Source organism: Manacus candei, unplaced genomic scaffold (genome assembly GCF_025592945.1).
Source record: "Manacus candei isolate 608988 ecotype Guabito, Panama unplaced genomic scaffold, ASM2559294v1 h1tg000025l, whole genome shotgun sequence".
In the NCBI taxonomy this organism is placed as follows: domain Eukaryota; kingdom Metazoa; phylum Chordata; class Aves; order Passeriformes; family Pipridae; genus Manacus; species Manacus candei.
The window spans coordinates 2,149,122-2,174,000 of record NW_026138073.1 but is presented as its reverse complement, the minus strand read 5'-3'; the positions used below and the strand labels follow the sequence as shown (position 1 = coordinate 2,174,000).

Genomic DNA, 24,879 nt, shown 5'->3' with positions numbered 1-24,879 from the left:
CCTGAGTCCAGAACAAAGGCTGCTCCATCTGCTGCCTGCACTGTCTTCATGAGCCAAATCCTGTAAGTTTTACTCAAAGCTCAGTGCAGTCTAGAAGAATTTGCAGGTGTGGATCCTCTGCAGGTTCTTGCTTCTCCACATTCCCCACTGCCCTAACTCCAAGCAATATTCCTGGGAACCCTTCCTCCCAGGTGAAGCGAGCCAGGGGACACATGAGGTGACACAAGACACAGGGACAACATCTCTGCAGGAATTCCTGTCTGCAGAGCACCCAGGACTGAGAAGAACAGAGGAGGCAGCTTTTGGCAGGCAAACAGAGGGATTCCTCCCAGGAAAAGGTGGGGGTAGGACAGGTGAGGTCTTTCCTTTAGAAATTATTTCATCTCCTTTTCTCCTACCAAATGAACCCAAAGTAGAGGTTCAGCTGGTGACCTGCAATTTTGGAGGCTTCCTTGTGGCTCAGCAGACCTTTAGTTGCATCTTGTCTCTCATCAGCCGTGTACTCTGGCAATTAAAAGACGTGCAGCAATTAAACTGTCTATAATTATCCGTGAGATCACGCCGGCTTTCTGGACATTAGCCAAACAGCACATTTAACAATCACTTACACTTCAAATACCCTAATCAGCAATTATCTCAGATGCATAGGCTGAAGAATTAGAGATTCAAGGTCTTGTGTGCTCGAGAAAGTGAACAAAAGTAATTCCATAGGATAGAGCCTTCCCTCCTTCCACAGTCACGGCATGTGTGGGAGTAACATCAATCCTAACTTTGATACCAGTGCATTAACATCAGCTTCAGTTGAAGTGGCTTTTAGGAATGATGGAAACAACTGGCTGTCACAATATTATAGAAACTGAGTGTGGGCACCATCTCTGGTAATAGATAGTTTGGGATTCTTAGATATAAAGACACAATAAATAATCCAAAAGGGACAAATCATTCATCTCTGTGTTGCCATGCTGAGACTTGCTGACTTGCAGCTTTGTCTTTTTACAGATTATTTCTCTGTTATGAAATGAAACATTTGCAGATTGAGAAAAAATGCCCTTTTTTGTTTTGGTGGAGTGATGAACCAGTTCTCTTAACAGCTCAATATTTTCTGCTCATCTCAGAAATGTTATTTGTTGGAGTGTTAATGGAAGAGAAATGCAGGCAGCATTAGCAGGATGAGCTGTGCTGAGCATCACTGGTGTGTCTTTGATGACTGGGATCCATTTGATAAGTCAACAAAGATGTAAGAGGGAATAAATCTACCCCTTCATGACCGTCATCTTTATATAGTCTAAAATAACACATAGGGTAATTTTCCTTCTTTTTCTAAACCTAAGTGCTTTTTTGTGGATCTTCAGTCTGATTTTTTCACTCGTGCAGAACATACTTCCAGTTGATAGCTCTCATCTTTTATGGGAGAAATTGCTGGAGCTGAGTAATTAAAGTTATTCCTGACTTCTCTTATTTACTGGAAATGACTGAGCTGAATCATAAAAGACTGAGGATTGTACTTGGAGTGGTTTCCTGTATCCTTTGCTCCCAGCGAGTAATTCCTTAATGGCACATCCACAACAACAACAGAGAACATTCTGGAATGGAATCTGGCCCTTGACTTGTGTTTTTTATTCTGCATCCTTGCCATGACCCAGCTGAATTATCTCTGGGAGATGGACCCCAAGCCAGTGCTGCTTTGCCATTTTGTTTTCCAACCCCCTTCTGTCTCTTTTTGCTTTTTAAAATCTTATTTAAAATCGAATATTTCCATAAAATTGTAGTTCTGTTTTGCCTTCTGTAACCACCTCATCCTCCTTTTTGCATGGTCCACAATTTCACCTTCCCATCTTTAACAGGGTGGAACAATCAGCGAGCATCACCTCTGACAGGCAGTGCAACCATTCCCTGGGGTGACAAAAATATGGGTGAACAAATAAAAAACAGCCACATTTTACTGTCCCACAGGGTGGGGGCACTATGACCCCTCCAGCCTTCTCCCCTCATTTTGGTGGAGGGGACTTAATTTGTGTCCAAGGGGTAAAGGACCTTATTACCACAAAAATTAGTTGTTTTCTCTGCAAACAGGGATGTTTTGTGAAAAAAACAGGTTTCTGTGAGCTCACCTTGGTACGTGGGGGGTGTTCAGCCATTTAAAAATAAACTGAGAAGCAGAACTGCAGATTGTAATGCTTGGTAGAGTTTATTAATCACAGGGTTGTTTTGTTCCTCAGTTATTTTTCATAGGCTCCCAGAGTGGTTTGGGTTGGAAGGGACCTGAAGGATCCTTTAAGATTTAGCTCCAACTAGATCTATAGAGATATAGATATACTGTGCTCCAGCTGGTTATATACCAAGTTCCAGCATGGTCTAGTTTATTAATCACAGGGTCAGTTTTTCCTCACCTGGTTTCCTTAATTATTTTTGTTTTAATTCTTTTCCCTACCAGACTATCCAAGAGCATTGGCTCCTTCAGGGAAGGACAAAAATGACACTGCAGAGCTGATTTACTCCCAACAGGAAAATCTATCCTTGATCAGAGAGACACAAATTCTGAAAACATGAATTTGGATAAACAGGAGGGTTTTAGAAAATAGGCATAAGTTTGCTGGGTGTAAAGGTTCTTTTAGGGAAAAAATTCCTTCAGGAATGGAATGACCTTGGCTTCATAAAGCAGGTGTGGGAGTGAGCACATCCAGGGTTAGGTGATAGCGCCCAGAGAAAAAAGAATTTCTGGGAGAGTTGTCCACAATTTTGTTGTGTTTGTGTCAAAATAAGTAACTCCTTTCTCCCTCCCAATCTCCCCAGGCATTGCCATAATGCTCCATTATTGGAACCATCCATTGCTTTAAAGAGCCTCACAAAATGAGGGATTTAAAACACTGTGAGCTGAGATTGCTGTGGTTTGTTTATCAGCCTCCAACACTTTCTTTTGAATAGCTTAACGTAGTTTTTTTCCCCCTTTTTTTTTTCCTCCTCTCATAGTGTTCTCCAGCACAGGATCCATCAGTTCCTGTTCTGTTGGTGTTCCTTATACATATGGAATGATTTGATAATGAATCCCTGCTTTCTTTTGAGCAATGTGTCTCTTTTATTGCACTGAATTCCACCTTAAAGAAATCATTGAGACATCACACAATTTAAAGTTACAAGTCTTCCTGTCTTTGATAGGCTGTTTCCAAGGGAATACATCCCAACAGGGATAGACAGAGCTGGAAGGAATCCTGTTTACTAATTACTGCCACCATTTAGAAACAAATATGAGTCACAGGGAACCACAGTGAATCCAACCCAAGGAACAATAAAAAACGAGTCTGGATAATTGCTGAGGAAATGAAGGCTGAATAGAACTTAAAAGCAATTAAAGTCTTTATTTCCATTTTATTATGGAATAAATACTTCAGGATATTTTCATTTGCTTCACTTTTTGTTTGCTCTTGGGGTCTGCTTGTTAATGTGACTGGGATGTACGAGAACTCCTTAATTAACCTGTTTTTGTGGGCATCTCGTGGTTTCTATGAAATATGTGTGCTGACAACTCTGTAACAATAGGACAAATAGAAATGACAGATTTGTAAGCACTGGTCAACCAAAAACTGTTCAAGAAATGCAGTTTTTGAATTATTGGACCAGGCTTCTCTGCAAATTGGAGTTCAGTTAATTGAATTCACTGGATCTATGGCAATTTGCATAAAGTCCTAATAAAACCGTGGTTATCTTTTAAAAAGCTGCAGTTTTGGAATCTTATGTTAAAAATGGAATAATACAACTTTTATTTTGTGATAACCGAATGCAGAAATATCTAATTGACACGGAAACAAAATTGAAACACGTATTTTATTCTCAGTTACAAAGAAATTGGGATGCAATAATCCCAGGCACCACATTGTGTATGGATTGTATGGGAGCAGGATGTTTGTCTGTTTGTCTATCACATCCCATCCTTTCCTGTATCTCAAATGAATGGCATTGATTTATTCCAATATATATTGCATAAAGGAAATAATTGCTTTTGTTAAAGCCCTGGAAGCAATTTCCTTAAAGCAGTGATGGTTCCCATTTCCCCTGGTGAGTAGGGAGTGGGTTGTGCTGAGTCTGGGATCTGTGTCCTTGGGCATCCTCTGGGTTGGGGGTGAGCCTTGTGCAAGTGGCCTCCAGGTTCTTCCTTCATCAGATCAGCTTCCCAACCTTTCCTGGAGCGTTTCCCACCAGCTGTGTGCTGTGTTTGTGTCCCTCCCCACGTGTGTAAATTCAGTTCCTGCACCCACAGTGCCTCGTGTCGTTCCTGGGCTGTGTGAGAGGGTTTCAGTGCATCTTTATCTGTTCAGAAGGACCGTGGGGAAAGAATCTGTTTGCTTAAAAATAAGTGGCAATTAAGTATTTGTTGCATTGACCTTAGGAACTGGTGGATGGGATGATTAAATAAAACATGTAAAGCAATAAACCTGCAGGTTCTGTAGGAGGAGGGAACATTTCTGCACTGCCCCCACTGCAATAAAATGATGAGAAACTGCGTTTTCTGTTGGTGTCTTTGAAGGGGAGACTTGAAGAAGAGTCCACTCCACAAAGATTAAACCTGCAGTGAGAGTGAGTAAGGGAGAGTAAGGGGGAAGAGAGGTGATGCTTCCATCCTGTGCACTGTTCAGTGGGGCTGCAGAGTCTCACCAGCCCTCAGCACAGGCAGCATCCTGCTTAATTACAGGGACTTCTCTAATCATCTTTCAGCAGAGACAGAATCATCGCCTGTGAGCAAGTGTAGGTTTCATTTGGCATTTTTTCCCTGGATATCAGCAGGTTTGGAGCGAGCAGGGTGGCTCCCCTGGGCAGGAGGGGTGCCTGGGGAGGGCTGGGCAGTGCTCCCTCCCAGGGGGCTGCTGCTGGTGGTGCCCAGGGCTGCAGAGCAGCGAGGCAGCCTCCCTGCACATCCCAGGTGAGGCACAGCCCTGGGGACCAGCCAGGGACTGACAGTGAGTCCTGTGTGAAGCAAAACGGGGCCAGTTCACCCTGAGCATCCCTGGATGTACCAGTTTTCCTCCACGGCCCCACCAGCTGCTCTTGGGTCTCTGTTCTGCTGCTCTTTGCTGCGTCAGGCTGGTGAGACAGAATCATCTGCTCAGAGCTCAGCAGCTCCTTTGCTTTGCTTTTACAGGCACGGAATTGATTCCCTGAAGGAAGTTGCCCATCCTGTTGACCAAAGGGTTTGTGCAGCAGTAAAAGATCTCCTTGTGTAGGATGGCACTGAGTCATTTCAGGTCAAGGCAGCAATAAAACTCTCCAAGAGCAGGTCAGCCAGGCATATCAGGGACAAAAGTGAGACAAATTCTTTGGCATAAGTAGGATTTTTCTGGCTGTTCCTTTCTCTGTTACAATATAAAAGTAACTTGTGGACAGAGCAGCTGTTGACTGGAGCTGTCAGATGGAGGGTGGGCCTGATGTCTTTCTGTGCTTTCAAACTTTGTGGCTTTGCTGGTAGAATATCAGCAATATTGATTTGATTCATTTAAATGCTGAGGAGTGAGTTAAGAGAAGGATATGCTTTGCCTTGGCCAGGAAGACTTTTCGTGTTGGTTTCTGGGAGTGTTGTGAAAGCAGAAATTAGAGTTGTATGATGGATGGCTGGAACTTGAAATATTTGCTTTTCTCTTTAGAGATGTTTCCAGGTGCCTGGATGACCCTGTGCTTAATAAGATAAAGCATGAATATATATATATATAGTATTTAATATAGGTCTGTGTATACACATATATTTATGTACATACTGTGAGCAAGTTAAATGACTTTCAAAGGTGCATTAAGCTAATGCTGTGCTTACAAAAAGAGTTGTCATTGCACTTTAGCAGCACCCATCGATGGCTGAGAGCTGCACCACTCTCTTCCTTGTGCTTGATCCCTGTGCTGATCCTTAATTCAGCCTCCTGACCCAAGAGCAGGAGTCAATACCTCTAATACCAACTTTACATTTTGGGTGCTGCCCTGGTTTTTGCCAGGCTGGGCAGTTTCTAAGTGGTCGTGGTGACATTTAAGATTGATAACAGGTGTATGGATTTTTCGGGGACGTTGCACACTGTTAGGAAATGTCACTCTGCAGTTTCAGATGCTCTTCAAAACAGTTATTTAAATACTCTGTCCCTGGACTTTGTTTTATTCTGAGACAAAGCCTCAGAGCTTGGATTGGTCTTATATTGGTTACTGCACAAGTTATGAAATTCTGCAGTGGCAAAGGCAGAAAAGAGGAGATAATTTTTCTCCTGAAAAGGCAAGAAGTCTCAAAGCAGAGAAGGGTGTGAAGCATGGAAGGGGCTCGCTGGTAAGGACAGGGGATATTCTCCTTAGATTTGGCTCAGGAGACCAGCACAGGCAGAGCAGAGCAGCAGGATCTGGTTTCCTTTGTGCTCTGGATATTCCTGGAGCCAAGGAATCCGAGGGGTAGAACAAGGAAAATGTCACATACAGTGAGCAGACAGGGTGGAATATCCCTGCAGTGTTCTAGATGTGCCTCTGGAATGGGCATCCTGCCTGGCAGGGGTACCTGGAGTTGGACTGGGAAGCTTTCTGCTCCCATGGAAAACAGCAAGGCAGAGTTAAGCCTGTGTGAAGAGGATGGGGGAGATTTCCTGTTTTCAGCATTTTTTTTTTCCTAATTGAAAGCAGAACTTGCCCTCATTTCAGAATAAAAGGCATCCCCAATGAGCACCAAGGAAAGGGCTGATAGGAATTATGATGATGATAATTAATTTTCTTAGAAATGTTGTAATTTCAGCATTTCTATAGTGATCATAAGCCAATGCAGGAAAGAATGGGGTTCTTACTGAGGTGTCAGACTGCTGCAAATATATACATTGGCCTTTAAAGGATCAATATTTGTATATAAAATATAAATATGTATCTGTATATACATATATGTTCCTTTAAAATAATAAATAAACCTCCACTGAGCTCCTGCTTCTACATTAAGAAGTCCAAAGCTTTTACATTAATACTTTTTTTTAATCTTGTTGCTGAAAAACGACCCTATTGCCAAACTTTCTGAGCTCAACTAAGCAAAACTTTGCCACTATAGAGTGAATTCTCTGAATAATATTTTAATGCCACTTTCTTTTACTTTAAAAAAATCAAGTTGATTTTGATGCTGGGACAAGCTGTGGGGGAACCACCTCCCTTTTTAATTTGCATTGAAGAGCAAAAATCCTGAGTGATAGTAGCCTTGTGCTGTTATTTATGGAGGAAAAATATGGAATATAGTTGAAAATCTTGGTAAATAGGTTGAAATCCCCTTGCAAAACACTTTCTGGCTTTTCTGAAAGGAAAAAAAATTGAATTATTAGAAAATGTTCCCCGTACTGTGCTTGTGGTAGCCAGTAACACACTTCCTAGAAAAGCCACCAGTGCATTTGAAAGCAAAGGGTTTGTGGTGGATCTGCAGCTGCTTGGAAGTGTGGAGGAGGGAAAAAGGGGAATTGGGAGAGAAAATCAGCCCTTGGGTCACTTGGGCAGCTCACAGGGGGTACCTGGTGTGTGGTTCCTGCTGCTGGAATCCTCTTTTGCAAGGGAGGAGGAGAAAGATTGGGACAGGAGCCCCCCAGCAGGTGGAAGAAACTATGAGATTATCGGCTTTGCACTCCAAAGTAAGCCGTAAAAATTATTAAATGAAAGGTTTCTTTAAAGATTGCATAAAGAAATCCCTGGTGTTCTTAAACCCCCGAGGAACATAACAGAAAACAGTATTTTCTATATCCTTTAAATGCTTTATTGCACGTAATTTGAAGCCTTTTATTGCTGAGAGCGATTGAGACAGTCTCAGATTTTCTCTCTACTTTAGTTCTGGTAATGTCATTTCTGATTAAACTTATATGGTGGAGTATATTGAACCATGAAATAGTTAAATTTTTTATGAGCACAATAAAAACCCTATTGCTTTTGGGTTTCAAAGTATCAATAGCCTGAGCTGAACAGAGTCAGACCTAATTACCAGGAAGCAATGATGCAAGAGCTGCCCTTTTTTTTTTTTTTTAGTGTGTTCTTTCCATCTTAGGAATGTACATCCATTTTAAAGCCAAGCCTCCTTCCACTCCCTGGGCTCAGTGATGACGGGGATCTTTGGTTTCTTTAAGCTGTTAATTCCTGAGCTGCAATTTGACATATTGACTTCAGCAACATCACACTTCTGGCTTGGAACCAGGATTTTTGGCTGCTCAGCTCAGTGGCACTTAGTTAATAGTTGCAGAGGTGCACAGACAGTTTCATTGGACCAGCTGTAAATCACAGGTAAGATTTGCCTGTATTTATTGCACAGAAAGGCTTTGTTAGAGCTCTGGTTACTACAATTAAAAGGAATGTATTCTCAAGGAAGCTGTAAAGCAGTTTGGCTTAGGCTGCACCAGTATCAGCCTGGTTTTGAGGGCGGAAAAACAGTGATTTAAAGTTAGAGTGAAGCATCAGGAGGAGACCAGAGGAATAAAGTGCAACTTATGGCGAGATATAAAGTGCAGTGGGGTAGATTTTAAAGGAGGTGGCAGAATTTACAGAAGCTCACTATCCCAGGCACTTGGCAAATGGACTAAAGAAGGCAAATTTTAAGGCTTGCCAGAAGGAAACCCTATATCAGGGGATAGGACTTCAAGTGCTCTGCAAAGGAAATGTAAATAAGGCAATTTAGGGCTAAGAGGACTGTGGGCAAATGAAGTGCAGGGGAACAGCTTTGTGCTGAGGAGTGTGGCTGTGCTGTGTGTGTGGGGAAATATCGAGTATAGGACCACTGGGAGGAATTTGGGACCAGCTGTCACGAGCCCTGGTAAGTTCCTGTGTAAAGGGTTATGAAACTCAGATAATTTATAGAGGTAATTAATTGCCTTTAGCTGCTTTTTGGTGCTTAAACGTGTTTAAAAAAATCCTGTACAAGCTAAAAAGTACAATAAAAAGCAGATCCCATAAGCTGGAGGTAGGTGGTGACATTGGTTCCTGAGGTGTCCTGGGATTTGGCTGTGGAAAACGCAGGATCTTTGCTGTTTTCTGTGCAGGGATCACTAAGTGAGAAGAAGTTACGTGTCTGAAATACAAAATGAAAGTGTGGCAGCTGGTCCTGATGAGTGTGAGGGTTGTGAGAAGTCCTTCTACCAGACAAGGGCATGGTTGAGTGTGGGTGGTGCCTGCCCAGATCCAGGTAAATGTGTTCAGTGACGAGACCTTGTGCTTTAGTCTCTGTGCTGAAGAATCAGAGCCCTGTCTAGTTGAGTTACAGACACTAAAATGTATTTGCTGGATGCAGTGTTACTAATTAGTACTGATAAAACCTTTCCCTTCCAGCTCTTTTAGAGCTCCAGATGTGTTCAAGTGTTGTTTGTCTCAGCCCTGGGTGTGTTTACTGGAGAGGGAGCTGCCCAGGGGATGCTGGGCAGGCACCTTCTGTGCCCTATTCCCTGCAGGGAAACACACTCTGTTGTTTTAAGCTTCGAAAAAGAGAACACCTGGTGTGCCAAGCTCCAAATAAACACATATTGGAGGTAATAGAGAGTAAATATTAAAGGAAAAAACTCTCTGAGATACTTCTCAACAGATAGATCTGAGTGGACGTGTCACGTTGCACCTGTGATAAGAGATGTTATAAAATTACTCTGCTTTTCTGCAGCTTTCATTTTTATGGATTATTGTGTGAAATATGTGATGAAACTCGACTACCAACCTAGATTTTAATCAGGAACATAGAGTCGAGCCTATCCTATATTGCCATCTTGTAACTTGCCCACGGAATAGAACTGGTGTCCTGCCTGATAAAATCTGCAGCTTCCCGAGTTCTTTGCCTGAGTACAACGAAGCAGCTGCAGTTAATAAAAAGCTCTCAGTTGTCCCACAACTGTCTGGGATTGTTCTTTCAGCAGCACAGAGAGATGACATTGGAGGGAAGGTGAGGGCAGAGCTGCTGAGCTGGGCAGAGTCAGCAACTGCCCTGCACAGAGCTGGAAATATTGCAGGGCTTCCTCACTGGGCTGGAGGAAGAGTGGCACGAAGTAAAAGTCAGACCATAAAGCAGGCTGTACAGGCTACACTAATAAAATTTAATATTTAATTTTTTTTTAATGAAAAAATGGAGTTGAGATTGCTGTGGACTGTGGAATTTGGGCATATTGTGTCGTGTGTGTACTTAAACATGTAACTTCATTTCTCTTCATAACTTTACAAGTGCACTGATTTGGGCAGAAAGCTTCTATTTTGAGCCAAATAGCTAAACAGGAGATGTGTGAATTACCATTGAATTAATGTGAATTTATGAATTGTCATGATGCTTTCTTGATGCTGAGTTTATTTTTTTATAACCCAGACCAACATTTGGTCTGGTTTTACTCAAAATGAAGGACTGGCTTCCAAAAAGATTATTTCAATTTTTTTTTATTTTTTTTTTTTGAAACTGAACTCAGAAAAACTTAATAAATGTGTGTTAAGGAGCAGAAGGCTCTCCACTGTGGCTCCTCTCCCGGGTGTTTAGCACAGCTCAGGGGTTTTATGCAGCTGCAGGTTCAGTCACTGGGCACCAGTTTCAAACACAGCTTCTTTTTATCATTTCCATACTGGTTCACCCCTCCCTGGTTTCATAAATAGTTCTGGAAGTATCTCTTTTAAGTTTTTGCAAGTGGGGCATGAGAAGCTAATGAGGTCAGATGGCTGATGAACTTCCCTGCCTATAAATTATGGATTTGAGGAGGTTTGCTGAGGTTGTGTATCTTTAGCTGTGTGTGTGTGTGCTCACCCTCTGCTCTCAGGGGAGGGATGAGGGAGGGTCATTAAACCATAATGGTCTTTAGTGGAGTGGAAGCATCAGAGACAGAGCAGTGACCACATCCCAGAGTGAAGGAACAGGAAACAATTTAAACCCTCTTCAGAGGCTGCAAAGGGTAAACACCAATAATGTTGGATATGGTGGAGCCTCAAATGTATCCCGGGAAGGAAAATAGCTGGGGGGTCACAGAAATAAGGAAAACTGGGGTGACACTGTAAAAGCCATATCTCCTTTGAGCCCTTCCAGCTTCCTCTGGATGAGCAAGAAAGGCAGGAAGGGATTTCTCTCCCCTGGGAGAAATCACCAACTTTATGGAAGCTGGGATTCTAGTCTGTACTGTTTAAAATGAAAATACACTGTGTGGCTGTTTCTTAGGAGCCTAAAACGTCCTGATTATATGAAATGCCTCTTTCCCAGTATCAAATGGAGGTGGTATTTTAAGGTTAAAGACCCACACAAGAGGGTTAATGAGGGTTTTGCATTTTCCAGGCATGTTAACACTGCTGCAGCCTTAAATGTCAATTGATTAAAATATCTTTTAACCTTACATCAATACTAGAGTTCAGTGTGATTCTCCCACAGGAAATCTCTAGAGTGATCTCTGTGCTTGCTGTTAGAGTTTACTTTGAGACTTATTGCCTTAAATGCTGGTTTTTTCCACATATTGCCTAGAAGTTACATGTTTAAAATTGTGCATCATCACTGTGTTTTTTCATTACAAAATGACATCACTATGAGAGCAGCAGCCAGGACTTCGGAAAACATCTATGAGGGATTTTTCCTCTGCTTTCCCTCTGGCACTACAACCAAAATCTTGTCTTTCATACCCATCCAAACCAAATTACACTGGTCTGTCCCCAGGCTGAGGTTGGTGATTGTAGCTGAGCATCATGATAGACTTGTAGACTATATGCCATGATAGACTCTCTGCCAATCCTCTAAAAAGAAATCTTTTGAAAAGTATATCAAGGTAAATTCTCTGAATGACTTTGTGAACTAAATTTGGGCCAGTTTGAAGTGTTGGATTTTTGTTATCTTGGAGACATGTGAAAATGTCCATCTTGCCTAAGGGTGGGGAAAGTCTTCTGCTCACTTTCAAATCCGAGTGGCTTGTAAGAAAGTCTCCTGCTGCAGCAAGAACCAAGAGAAGCCAGGAAAGAAAAAGTAATTTAAGGAGCTTTCTGTTCCTAAAACACACTAAAAAGTGCAGTTGTGAAGGCTGAGGGATGTGTTGCAGAGCTCTGGAAGTTCCCTGATAAATTGTCTTTAACACCGAAGTTTGTTCCCTTCTGCTGCACTCTGCTCACTCATCCATCACTGGCACTGCTGCCTCCCATGTCCCAGGCTTGGCAACTGCTGGGAACATCTTTTTTATTATGCTAGAACCAAAAAAAGCCTTTTCCTCCAAATATGCCTGTCGTGTTTCTTACAAATGAATCAACGGGATGAGAAGTGAATAACCCTGTCTGAGTTAGAGACACAGAAAAGTTACTTGGTCTTGCAATCCTGTCTCATTTGAAGTACAGTTTTTTGCCTTCAAAATACTCAGACCCCTCCCTCTCCCTGGTTGCCAGGAGATCCCTGCTAATCAAGTTTATTCTTTGAAGCTTGTTGATGTTGTGAATGTTTTCTACTTGGTATGTGGCAAAGCTAATCAATGTGATAATATGAATTCCCAGTAAAGGCTGAAATTCTTATCATTTATCATATTTAAGTTCATTCCATAGAAGTGTGGGCTGAAGGAAACAGAAGTGTTGGAATCCCTTGTGTGGCTTGTACTGCTTGTCCCAGACAGAATATGGTTTGTCACTACAAAGAATTTGGCTTGCTGGGGTTATTAATAAGCTCATGTTGTGGTGCTTAATAAGTGGTACTTAAAGATGAGCTTAGAGGATGGGTCTGACTCATTTATTTTCTTTATTTTACTGGTTTGGTAGTCCTGCAGTCCATTTAAATCCCCCTGCAGTGCCCAGCAGGTCAGCATTGCTGGGGGCCTTTCCCTCCATGCAAGTGTCCAGGAATATTTGGTATTATTTGATATCACCAGGAATTCACTTCCTTTGTTTGAAACGTGTGTTCAGAGCTCAGTTCTGCACTGAGCCCAGCTCTGGGGTCCCCAACATAGGAAGGCCTTGGACCTGCTGGAGCAAATCCAGAGGAGGCCCCAGAGATGCTCCCAGGGCTGGAGCCCCTCTGCTCTGGAGCCAGGCTGGGAGAGCTGGGGGGGTTCCCCTGGAGAAGAGAAGGCTCCAGGGAGAGCTGAGAGCCCCTTCCAGGGTCTAAAGGGGCTCCAGGAGAGCTGGAGAGGGACTGGGGACAAGGCATGGAGGGACAGGACAAGGGGGAATGGCTTCCCACTGCCAGAGGGCAGGGTCAGATGGGATATTGGGAAGGAATTCTTCCCTGTGAGGGTGGGGAGGCCCTGGCACAGGTTGCCCAGAGAAGCTGTGGCTGCCCCATCCCTGGGAGTGTCCAAGACCAGGTTGGACGGGGCTTGGAGCAACCTGGGCTGGTGGAAGGTGTCCCTGCCCATGGCAGGGGGTGGCACTGGAGGATCTTTAAGGTCCTTCCCACCCAAACCAGTCTGGGATTCCGGGACCATTTCCCTTCATCAGAGACGTGACAGTTCACCCAGTCCTGTCTGTCTCTGTGGAGCTGAAGCCACAGGCATGAGAAGATCAGCTCACCAGCCCCCATCACTTATCACAGCCTGTGAAACATCTGCAGTGCTGCTTCCAGGCAAAAGAAAATTTCCTTGATGAAGTTTTCGCAATAAATTTTAAATGTAGGTCAGGATTCATGGAACTTGCCTGAATTTTTAACTGCGTTTAAATTAACCCCGTGTGGGTTTTTTAATAGTTTCTCTGAACTTTCTCAGTTGGCTGAAGGAACATTTCTGTGAAGGAAAATATGGAAACAACCAGTGGTCATGTCTTCATCAGAATAAAATGAAATAGTTTCACGACTGAGTTTAAAGGCAGACAGAGCTCTCTGGAGTTAATTGATCTTTGTGTAGAGTTTAATATTCTAACAAACCTAGAAGTCTGAGGGCTGCTGGGCTTGAGAACTTCTGCAGAAGGGAGTAGACAGAAGGAACAGACAGATAAACTGAGGGACACTTAAAAGTAGCAACTTTGTAGACTGAAATTAAACATTTTTATGTCTCCAGACTCAAAACAATTCAGTTTTGTCATTAACGCTCAATAGCGGTGCCTGCTGTGCCTTTACTGTGATTTTCTTTCTTGTGTGGTGACATAAAAAGAGCAACAAGAGGAAGATATAATTCTCTTGATTGAAATATTTATTTTTACTTTTTTTTCCTATAACTTCTAGCTTCCTTTGGGTATTTCATGGAGTTCCCCTTGATAATGTGACAGTCCTAAAATATATGGGAACGTGATGGTTGTGCCTTTACCTGCTGCTTTAATTAAAATAAAATTAAATAAGAGCTCCTAGAAAACTGTTGGCTAAGGCTAATAATGTGTGTAGTTCTTTCTCAGTGGGTATCCTTTACATAGAATAGATTTAAGTGAGAAATTTGATGATGCAAGTATTTATGATTTATTGTTCCTTCCATCCAGTGTCATTTCTATTATTTCCACTATCCTGTATTTCCATGATGGTCTTATCCAAAGCCTGTTGGAACTAACAGGCTTCCATTAGCACCAATGTTCTGTGTGTGTCTGGCCTTAAAATGGGCTATTTCTGCTCACTGGTTATAGCTACAAGTCATTGCTTTAAGTGTCTTAACAGGAGATAAATTAATTACTACCGTTGTAATTTAAATGGTACAATTTGTTTTATTGCATGCAGTAAATTCTCATCTAGCTCTTCAAAAAATCACTTTAATTTGTGGCAGGGGAGTACTACCCTGACAGAATCTGGGTTTGTCCTCCTTGTTCCCAGCTGGAGTCTCAAACCACCCCTCTGTTGGATTTGGAATCTCATGGCAGCTCTGGGGTGGCTTTGGTGCCTCCTCACGCTCCCTTTTCCTGCCCCAACTGTCCATTTTGACCTTGGTGCCAGCATTCTTCCCTGCTCTCCCAGGTTTCTCTCCTCCTGGGCTGTGTGTCAGCCTCACCTCCTGATTTCTGCCTGCCAGCAGTGTTGTCCTTGGGAGAGTTTCCTTCCCAAGTCCCTTGTGCCCCTGCTGGGTTAGAACTGCTCTTCATCACCTGCTGTTAAACAACCTGACTTCTAGTCCTGCTTTTAGTCTTGGCTTTATGATAATGACTTAAAAAAGGCTGAACAGGAAAAGCCTCAAACAGACTAGAGCTGTTAGGGATCCACATCTTCCTTAGGAGTCATTATAGGAAATGATGATGCCAATTCTGGCATGATTAGATTCCAAACTTCATCTGTGATGCTGAAGTGGATGATATTTTCACTCAGACATGCTTTTCATCCTTTTCGTGGTCTAAATGTTCTGATTCCATACTCTGTTTCCTGGTTTTGAACTCTTTTTTATCTTCAATTCAAGATGTTACAAGTTTTTTTTTTAAAGGAATTGTCCCAGAAACTCCCAGAAATCACTTAAGAAGTTTTGCCAAATATTGGATGTATTAAATTTGAGTTGACAGCTCCATCTATGCAAAATGAAAAGTGGAAAATATCGCCTATGACTGGAAATGAGCTGGCACATAAAGATAAGATGCAGATAAAGGTTGAAAAGTTGGCAATTAACACTCTAAGAGATTTTTAAAATGGGGTTTAATGGGCAGTAAAAAGGACTAGGACAGTACTTTTATGGGTTTTATGGGATTCAGTATATGGTTGTGCCTGTCTGCAACCTGGCTGGGAATGAATTCATAGAATCCCAGACTGGCTTGGGTTGGAAAGGACCTTAAAGCTCATCCCATTCCACCCCATGCCATGGGCAGGGACACCTTCCACTAGCTCAGGTTGCTCCAACCTGGCCTTGGACACTTCCAGGGATCCAGGGGCAGCCACAGCTTCTCTGGGCAACCTTTGCCAGGGCCTCCCCACCCTCCCAGGGAAGAATTCCTGCTGCCTCTTTGGAGAACAGGCTGAATTTGGTGTGAACTCCTCTTGTTTATTCATGCTGACTCCATCCTTGCAAGGTGGGAGAAGAAGCTGCTGTTCAGGGAAGGGCTTAAAACGGGCAAAGGCTTTAAAATCTGAAGGTGGCTGCAGTGTCAGAGAACAACTGTGCATCCAGAACCAGCCTCATGTCCTTCCTGGCTCTTTTCCTTTTCTCCTGTGCCTTCCTCCTGTTGCAGAGGAGGTCTAGGCAGCTCCCCCTGGGACCTGGGCAGGGAGAGCATCTTCCCACAGCTCCTCACAGCCCCACCCCCTGGCTCTTCCCTTTGTGCAGTGCAGGGGTGCATAGAGCCCTAAGCCAGGGATAACAGGAACACACATTTCTGCTCCTGCCTTTTGAGGCTGTTACACATAAATCAGTGCCTCAGTCGAGTTTGCAAACCTTGTTTCCTTTCATCTGTTGCCTATGACAGGAAAACCAAGGGCTTAATGTGATATCTCAATAAATCCTCGCGCTGCCATCCAGCCAGTCCTGAAATGCCATGCAGCTCCCATCGTTTGACATAGTTCTCCACTGCAGAGATGGCTCTTGTTTTGTCTGGCCCTGGGCTTGATTCCTTCAATAATTGATATTCCAGGCTGAAAACAAAGCTGGGAGCAGTGCCCCTTCCTTGGCGTTCCTCCGCCAGCTGCTCGGCGCGTTGCAGCTTGAGAGCCCCTGGCAACGAGGGAGCACACAGCCAGTCTGACTTATTTATTTTCCCTGGCAGGAGCCAATGCTTAGTACAAGGATGTCTTTAAAAAAATACACTCCTGCCATGAAAAAATGGCAGAGGCACAAAAAGGCAGTAACATCCCATAATCTGCATAGTCAGTGCAGGCAAACGCCGGCGTGTTTTCAGCTCTAATCGGGGGTCGTAACCACGCAGGGTTTATGTTGTTCTGCTGAAGAATAGCTCCCATAAATCACACACAGAGCAATTTCTCTGTTTTCATTCGGAAGTTTATTTCCTTTTATGTTTGGTAATTAAACCAGGGTTGTGTTGCAGGCTGCAGGAGCAGCAGCAGTGATGACACGGAGGTGTCACCGCAGTCCCTCCGCTCGCCTGCGCTGGTTGGTCTGGCAGACACGTGTCCTGTTGCTGGGAAGGGTCAGAACAGCCAGGAGCTCCTGCCCTCCCCTTATCTCAGAAGGTTCAGCCACGGCTTTTAAATCACCTTCTGCAGAGATTTGTTGTCTGGACTCCCAGGTGCAAAATCCTGCCTGGTCACAGGCAGGTGGGCTCTCAGTGGCCAAAACCTTTGGCCACCCCAGACAGGCACTTGCTGCTGTGCCCATGGCACTTGTTTGCACCTGCAGGCATCTGCAATCCTGAGATTTTCGAATTGCTAACAAAGTTCTAGTGTACTAAGAGACCAATATGTTTCCTATTACAGCCTATTTATTCCCTGAATTCCAACGCAGAATAACCCCAAATGACATCACTGCCTGAGCAGCAGTGCTCACTTCTCTTTATACACCAAGCCTCAAAGAATTTGCTGCTTTGTCTGAGCTACAATCAGGTGAGCAGATGCCTCCAGCCTTCAGTGGTCTTCCTTTGGCTGCTTGGTTTGATTTTGTGAGGATTTGCTCTCCCAGTGAGAGAAAAAGCTTTGTGTTCAGGCCATTCTGAACCCAAGCCATTCAGTGAACTGATGCCAGGGCTAAGTTAGCCTGTTCTGTAGGGCCATGGTCAAGTCTAGACCTCTGTATCTCTGCTTCCCTGTTAGTTTCCTTGGAGAGAAGCTCAAATTTTTATGAAAGTAATAAATTTGTATGCAAAACCAGACTATATAATAGTAAAATATCACCAACAGGATCTTGACTCAACTGTGTTGTCGGTTTAGAGTTGCAAAGGAAGCAGTGATATCACTGTTTCAGCAGTCAGGAAAATCCCAAAGGATGCTTATGGGGCGTGTTGTGCCTTCACTTGATATCCTGGGTGCAATCCCGGCCTTGCTGCTGGAAATAATCCACTGATAACAGGAGGAAAAGCAGGTTGGGAGTCTGTAAATTCTCTGTTTTGCTATGTTGCCTCATTGTGTGGGTTCCTGAGTTTCACACCAGCTGAGCTGTTTGGCTTTGCACCACGAGCTGTGGTGAGAAATGGAGCACTCGGAGCTGGCCGTGGGCAGGAGAACTGCTGAGAGCAGCAAGGCTGGAGGCAGGGCCTTCCACCCAGCAAAAATGGGATTTATATGGTGAACAGGACGCCAGGCAAGGCAGAGGAGTGACTGTGAAGGAATCTGTGTGGTCTGGGTTTTCCTCCCTCGCAAGGAAGACAACCTGCAGAGCAGGGAATGCTTTCTGACACCTCCCATCAAACTTTTGTCAGGGCTCATTTGTAGCACAGCACTTAAAGCTCCCCAGGCTGGTTTGTGTCTCTTACAGAACAACTGGCAGCCGGAGGCGAGGGCAGAGCAGCCCCAGGGTGGTTTGAGCACACCCAGCAATGCTCCTGGACACGGTGCCAACATCACCCAGAGTCAAACTGGCATCACCTCCTGACCTGCCTGGAGTGGGTGCAGAGCACCCCCATCTCCAGCTTTGCACCCCTGTGGGACAGCTGCCAGCTCTGAGCAGCCTGTGAGCTCAGAGATGCAGCATTTTCTTATTTTCACATCCAGTATGCAAAGCATTGATGTGTTTTTTTTCTTTCTTTGCACAGTTCTGGTCTTCCTTACCTGAGCTCTGAGGTCTCCCTGGAGCCTCCCCTTCACCACACTGAACAACCCCAACTCTCTCAATTCCAGGCAATCTTTTAAAGCAAACACTAAACAAGCACATAAGAGGGCTATCAAAATGATTGGTGGGGTTTGGGGGTTTTTTTTTCCCTTCCCTAGATGATTTCTGAATTTAACAAAACACTTAAAAACATTTCTAAGTCCAAGCATCTCAATTATCTGGGTTGGAAGCCTTTTGCTGGTAATAGGTGATGAGGGAGTTGTTGTTTTGATAACCTCTATTCCCAGGAACACAGTGAGTGTGAGACTGGCTTCTTACCAGCTTTTCAAAGTTAATAAACTTGCTGGTTGTTTTTATTTTCTAAGTTCTGTTTTCTACTCTTAAAACCCCTCAATTTGTGCCTCTGAAGGAAGGCAACACATCAGGCAAAACATTGTTCAGAGTGAGTTCTCCCTGTGAAACACCTGTGGAGAAAACTCTCTTCTTGTCTTGGAAATAAAAGGGATTTATTTTGTAATCTCCAGAAGTGAAAAGTAAAACGTCGTTAAGATGCTGATTTTGGAGATTGCCTGGAATTATCTTCAATATTTTCACATCATTGTTTGTCTGCTGGACAAGATAGTGCTCCCTGATAACGTGTGTTTTGGGAATGGGCCTATTCAGAAGTGAATAACTTTGAATGTTGCTTATTTATCTCTGTTCAGAGGGTGAAACTGTCTTGATTCGTTATCTTGAAGCGCTGACCTGGGGATAAAAGCAACTTCCTTGTCACGCAGAGTCCCGGGAGCCTCGTTTTTTCGGTGCATCTTTCTGTCAAACTGAGACAGCAATAAATTATCCCTTATTTCTTTAGGAAATTTATGATCAAAAAGTCAGAGGGAGTTTAATGTCCCACTTTGGCTGACAACTTCTTTTTGCAGCCAGTGTTGTGTGCTGGAAAGGGGCTGGGCTGGGTGGGCTGGGCATGTGCTCTGCTCTGAATTCAGGTCTCTAATTGGCAGCTTTTACTATCAGAAAAAAAAAAAGAAAAAAGTCAAATTGAACACATAATGGGTTTCACAGACCATTTCCATTGATGGTGGATCAGTGGTGTAGTTTGGAGAGAAGAGCTGGACTTCCTGAATACCAACCCAAATGTCTTTTGCTCTTCAAGTTAGTCTGTCCCTATAGCTGCTATATTTTAGGGTTTATAATTTATTGCTTGGCTATAGGGGAGAGCCATTCACTTTAATCTACCAAAATACTGCATTGGAAATGTCACTCGGTGTGAAGTTGGGAATTGTTTTTAAATTGGTGAGTTTTAAGGTAACTGTTCTAGATAATCTTCAGTAAAAGACTCTCTGAAAGAGGGTAAATTCTAATTTGTAGGAAATGCCAGACTGGGAAGTTTCACTGCTTGTAGCTTTTTATTATGATAGTGTCACTCCTTGTTTGAGCAAAGTGCCTCAGAATTTGTGGCACGATGGGCTGGTTCTGTGTTGAGCAAAACTGGCTGTTCTCTGAGAGGTGCTGCCTCAGGTGAGAGTTTTGTCTTATATCCCTTCATGAAAAAGGTAGAATAATACAGAGTAATCCCTAATTAACACCCTTAATTCAGACTTGCCTTTAGCCACCCAAATCTCCTTCCCTGGAGATGATTTATGCTTGCACATTATTCAGGTTTTCCAGGGCACTGCTGGGTTTCCTGGGGGCAAGAGACAGAGAGTGAGTGTTGTAAGGGGGTGGTTGGAGTGTCTTAGTTGGTGGCTGGTAATTAAAAATCTTTAATTGTGGTCACGTTTTGCTGCAGGGGAAAATTGTGCTCTGCTGCACGTGTTCAGAAGGTGAAGGGACATGTCCTGCATTTGGGAATATCCATGTTTGAGATGGATTGCTGCTTCCACAAGGCTGCTCTTAGTAGTGACAAAGGTGTGCAGGGAATGCTGCCACACAGTGAAATATTAAAGGAGTGGGTGCCTGTGATTAAGTGACTATTTTTGGATAATCCAGGCTCTCTAAGCAGGTTTTAAGCTGTGGCATTAGGTTCTGCATGAAGATAAAGTGGGTTTGGTTCTTCTAGTTGCTTCTAGGCTAACAAATCAGAAAGGGATGGTGTCATTAATAATTATTTCTATGTGTCTTTAATTATATCAGCAAAAAATACTCTCCCCGTGTGCCCCCACAACTAACAGAGCTGCCCCACAACCAGTTTTTTGGGGGATATGTACTATGAGCATAAGTTTAGGGAGCGCTTACATCAATAAAACTTCAGTGGAAGAAGCTGTATTTAAACTCCAGTTTAAATAATTCATGCAGTGGGCACTTCCTGAGTTGTTCCATCAACAATCTTTGCTAATATTGTTAGAATTCGATTTGTCTTAATCTGATGGATGCAATCCTTGCTTTCCTTGTATCCCCCTGGGGTGAGGCCCGAGCTGTGGCAGGTGTGGGATGACAAGGAGGAGGCTCAGGCTCAGATCACACCAAAGACCCACCAGCCTGACAAATATAAATGACTGGAGCGAGTTGGGAACTTGCATCTGTTGAGGTGCTGTGACTTCCCTGATGCAGTGAAATGAAATCTCTATCTGGTGGATGTGAATAAATGCCCAAAGGGGGAAAACACAATGTGAAAACTGACATTGTTTCCTCTGTCTTTTTCTTAGACAATTAATTTTTTGAAGCATTTCCTTCCCATTTATCATGGGCACGTCTCAGGAACACGCTGTGTGTGTGTGTCATTGTTTTATCAGGCACAAAGTGCCTGTATATATTTAGTAATGTGGGAATTGTGTGTAAGTGCAACTCCAGGAGGGATCATTTCAGCAAAGAAGCTGGAGATGGATCAGGATCTGACAGACGTGCCGTGAGAGTGAGGAGAGCTCAGTGAGATGCCACCAGCACGTGCCCACTGGCCTTCATCTCCCTGAGCCTTCAAATTCCCTTCTTTTCTCCTCCTTGCACAAAAAGGAGGGCTAACATTTATCTTGGGACTTAGAAAAACAGCTCCCACAACAACAACAAAAAAATCTGTCTTTTGAGTGCTGCAAAAACTCAGCACATCAAAAAAGGATTGCTGGAAAGGTTTGCACTTTTGGGGCCACATCTTTTGGGCACCTTCTATTTTTGGAGGTTCAGCTTTGCAGGTCACTGACTCCGTCTGCTAAAGAGGGTCTGTGCCTCTCCCAGCACACAGGCCTGGATTCAGCAGAGTATTAAGAGCTGGATCTGGGTTACAAACCTGAGGTTTTGCTGAATCTGGGCCACGACTGGTGTTCAGGAGGTGGGAGCTGCCCATGCCTGGGATGCTGCCCCTCTGGAATAGCACTGTTTAATTCCTTTCACAGATCAAGCAATTTTCTTTGATTTAGGAAAAAAAAAACACACCTTGTTTGCCTGTTACATGACAAGAAACCTCGTTGTTTTTCCCCTTGACTGAAGCTGAACAGCTTCTTTAACCTTCATTTACAGAAGCTGGCTCTGTGCTCCAATTCAGTGCACCAGTCTGAGTGACTTCTAATTCCCAGAGGCTCAAGGTTATCCTTATTCCAGTTTTGAATCAGATGGGGAGTGACCTCACCTTGCAACCAGCAACAACAGGACTGGAGAACCCCAGGGTTTGGAATTCTCTCCATCCCCTTCCAAATATTGGTGTTTTTGAAAGCAAAACACACACTGTTTCTGTCCTCAATATCCAGGCTCCAATTTAGCTTATAAATTGCCTGGGAACATCAGGAGTGGGTTGTGTTTGGAGAGATGGGAATGGATAATAGTGTTTTGGTGTAGGTTTTCAGACATCTTTTTAGTATTGTTACTGTGGCTTGGCCTTTTCTCCGAGGTAACAAGTGACAGGACAAGGGGAAATGGCCTCAAGTTGCCCCAGGAGAGATTCAGGTTGGATATCAGGAAAAATTTCTTCACTGAGGGAGTGGTGAAGCATTGGAACAGGCTGCCCAGGGAGGTGGGGGGGTCACCATCCCTGGAAATGTCCAAAAATTGAGTCGATGTGGCACTTCTTGATATGGTTGGTGGGTATGGTGGTGTCACTCAAAGGTTGCACTTGATGATCTTGGAGGTCTTTACCAACCTTAATGATTCTGCTAAGACTCATGAAGCACCTCCTGGCCACATCTTTGATGGATATAGATCTTCTTGTATGTGTGCATTAGGAAAAATATCTTCACCTTAGGAAAAAGAGGTTTTGTTGAACCCTAGGAAACTGTGGGCTTTTTTTCTACCATTTTTTTTCTTGTGTTGATGAGTGGAATTTGAGTTTATATTAAAACTTTGTGCTCAGCTTTTGCTGGGTCAAGTATTTTTAGACTTGACCCGCAAAATGCATCCAGTGTAGGTGTTCTTGCCTGCATTTGCCATATGCCCTTTTCCTTAAACACCCAAACAGTTCATGGCACTCAGTGCTCTGGTCTGGGTGACAAGGGGGGGGGTCAGTCAAAGGTTGGACTTGATCTTGGAGGTCTTTCCCAACCTCTGATTTTGTGCTCTCAGCAGCTGAACAGCCCCACGTTCCACATAACCCAAAGCTCTGCTCTCCCTTCTGAGCCTAAAGATTATTTTTATACTTCTGTGCTCCTGTTTGAAAAGCTTGGTTTGTGGAGGTTTTTGGCCCCGTGAATTACTGTCAGTGTTGAGGAAGGCAGTGAATCCCCCTCAGGTGTTTGCTCTTGCCCTGTGGCAGCCGCAGGGTCGGCACCACCTTAAATCTCCCAACTCCCACATTAGTGCTGAGTGTTCTGGGCTCACCCTGAGCTCTTCCTTTGCTGAGGTGATTAAAAGATGCCTGTTGCTGTCTGGATGTGCAGCATGCTTCATTAGCAGTGATTTATTTGGGAGCTGAGGGGAGTTGGCACTCTGCAGCACACCAACGAGCAGCAGGAGAAGGGGACGTGATTCCTGAGGCTTGTTTCTTGCTGCTGCTGCAAAGCTTGGGGGTCTTGGGTGTGTTTTGCAAATTTTCCTTCGGAATATTCACTAAACTGTGAGTTCATAGAATGCAAATTTATCTACAAAGTATTTTTCACGTTCTGAATGCATCCACATACCTTGAAATTTGAATTTCTATTTTGAGTTGTTTGGTTTTTTTTTTCAGAACTACTAATTATTAAACATCCCAGTGAAATTACTGACAGAGCCATGCCCACTAAATCAGAAAAATTCCCCAAAAATATTTGTGCTGCACACATTTTTCTCCCTCCCACCCGACTGCAGTCAGAGCTCTGAGAGTCAACTTTCTTCACCAGAATCCAATTAGGAACAAAGGTGCCTTTCAAAAGAACTTGCAATGGCTGCACTGCCAAAAAGGAAGTTAAAAAGACATCTGCACATGTGTGTTGGCACTGGGTTTTCTAATGGGCTGCACTTCCAAACTGAAGCACAGCGATCTCATTTTCATCTCGGAAAAAATAGCCTGTGTAGTGCAGAAACTATCTGTGCTTCCTTCTGGAAATAAAATACTAAACTTTGCAAGTTTTCAGGCCTCATATTCCCCTTCAGAAGCAGCACAAACTCCCCTGGGATTTTATAGGCAGAAAACATTCAGGGATGGGAAGGATCTTTTCAATTATCCATCTTTTGCTCAGGCACAAATGTTGCCTTTCCCAAAGTCATTGCCATAAAAAGTCAATGTGTTTGAACAGTTTTTACAGCTCTGAACAAAGGCCCTGCTGACATGAATAGCAGTGATGTTTACAGGAAAACTTCCTGAGAATTGGACTCATTCACATGTGAAATAGGAACTACCACGAGAAATGGAAATGCAGCCTGAGCTTGAAAACCTCCTTATTTTAACCTTAGGAAAATATTTTTAATGGTGATCATCTAATTTGCTTTTCACTGCTTTTTGTGCTAAGACAGGCTTCCTTTCCCTTTGGGAAAACTTTCTGTAACGTGTTGGCCTGTGTTAGACCCCAGGTAGGTGGCGTTTTGTCTCTGAAGCACGTGCATGACCATCCAGTGTTTACTGGTTCTCTGGAGTAATTGTTGAATAACTAAATAACAGGAAAGGCTTTGAGCTTTTTCACTGGACATTAATGTGCTGAGTACTGGCAATGTGTATTTATTTCTTGCCCAGAGAAGCTGTGGCTGCCCCTGGATCCCTGGAAGTGTCCAAGGCCAGGTCGGAGGGGGCTTGGAGCAACCTGGGCTAGTGGAAGGTGTCCCTGCCCAGGGCAGGGGGTGGCACTGGATGGTCTGTAAGGTCCCTTCCAACCCAAACCATCCTGTGATTCTGATTCTAAGATTTTTATGATTCGTCTCCAAGCCTCTGGAAGCACCACCCTCAAAGCCCATGGAATAAATAGAGGGATTTTGCTTGACTTTGCTCAGATCTGGAGGTTTATATGTTAAGGTTTTTTAAGCAAAAGTCAGATATAATACTCTCCTGCCTGCAGACAGAGCTGGG

General features: G+C 43.6%; 1 protein-coding gene across 5 annotated transcripts in view; it reads left to right on the top strand.

Moving 5' to 3' along the window:
- The window catches only part of LOC127471583 (contactin-4), a 283,238-nt gene that overhangs the window by 117,986 nt on the left and 140,373 nt on the right, over positions 1 to 24,879 (top strand). For 2 of the 5 annotated variants that reach the window (XM_051788648.1, XM_051788644.1), the window contains exon 1: positions 8,080 to 8,250. The exons of 1 other annotated variant lie outside the window; for it this stretch is intronic. The gene's annotated coding sequence lies outside the window, so the exon portion shown is untranslated. Of the gene's footprint in view, positions 1 to 8,079; positions 8,251 to 8,734; positions 8,777 to 9,002; positions 9,146 to 24,879 lie in introns of those variants that run through there. 2 more of the 5 variants (XM_051788646.1, XM_051788647.1) reach the window with 2 other exon arrangements.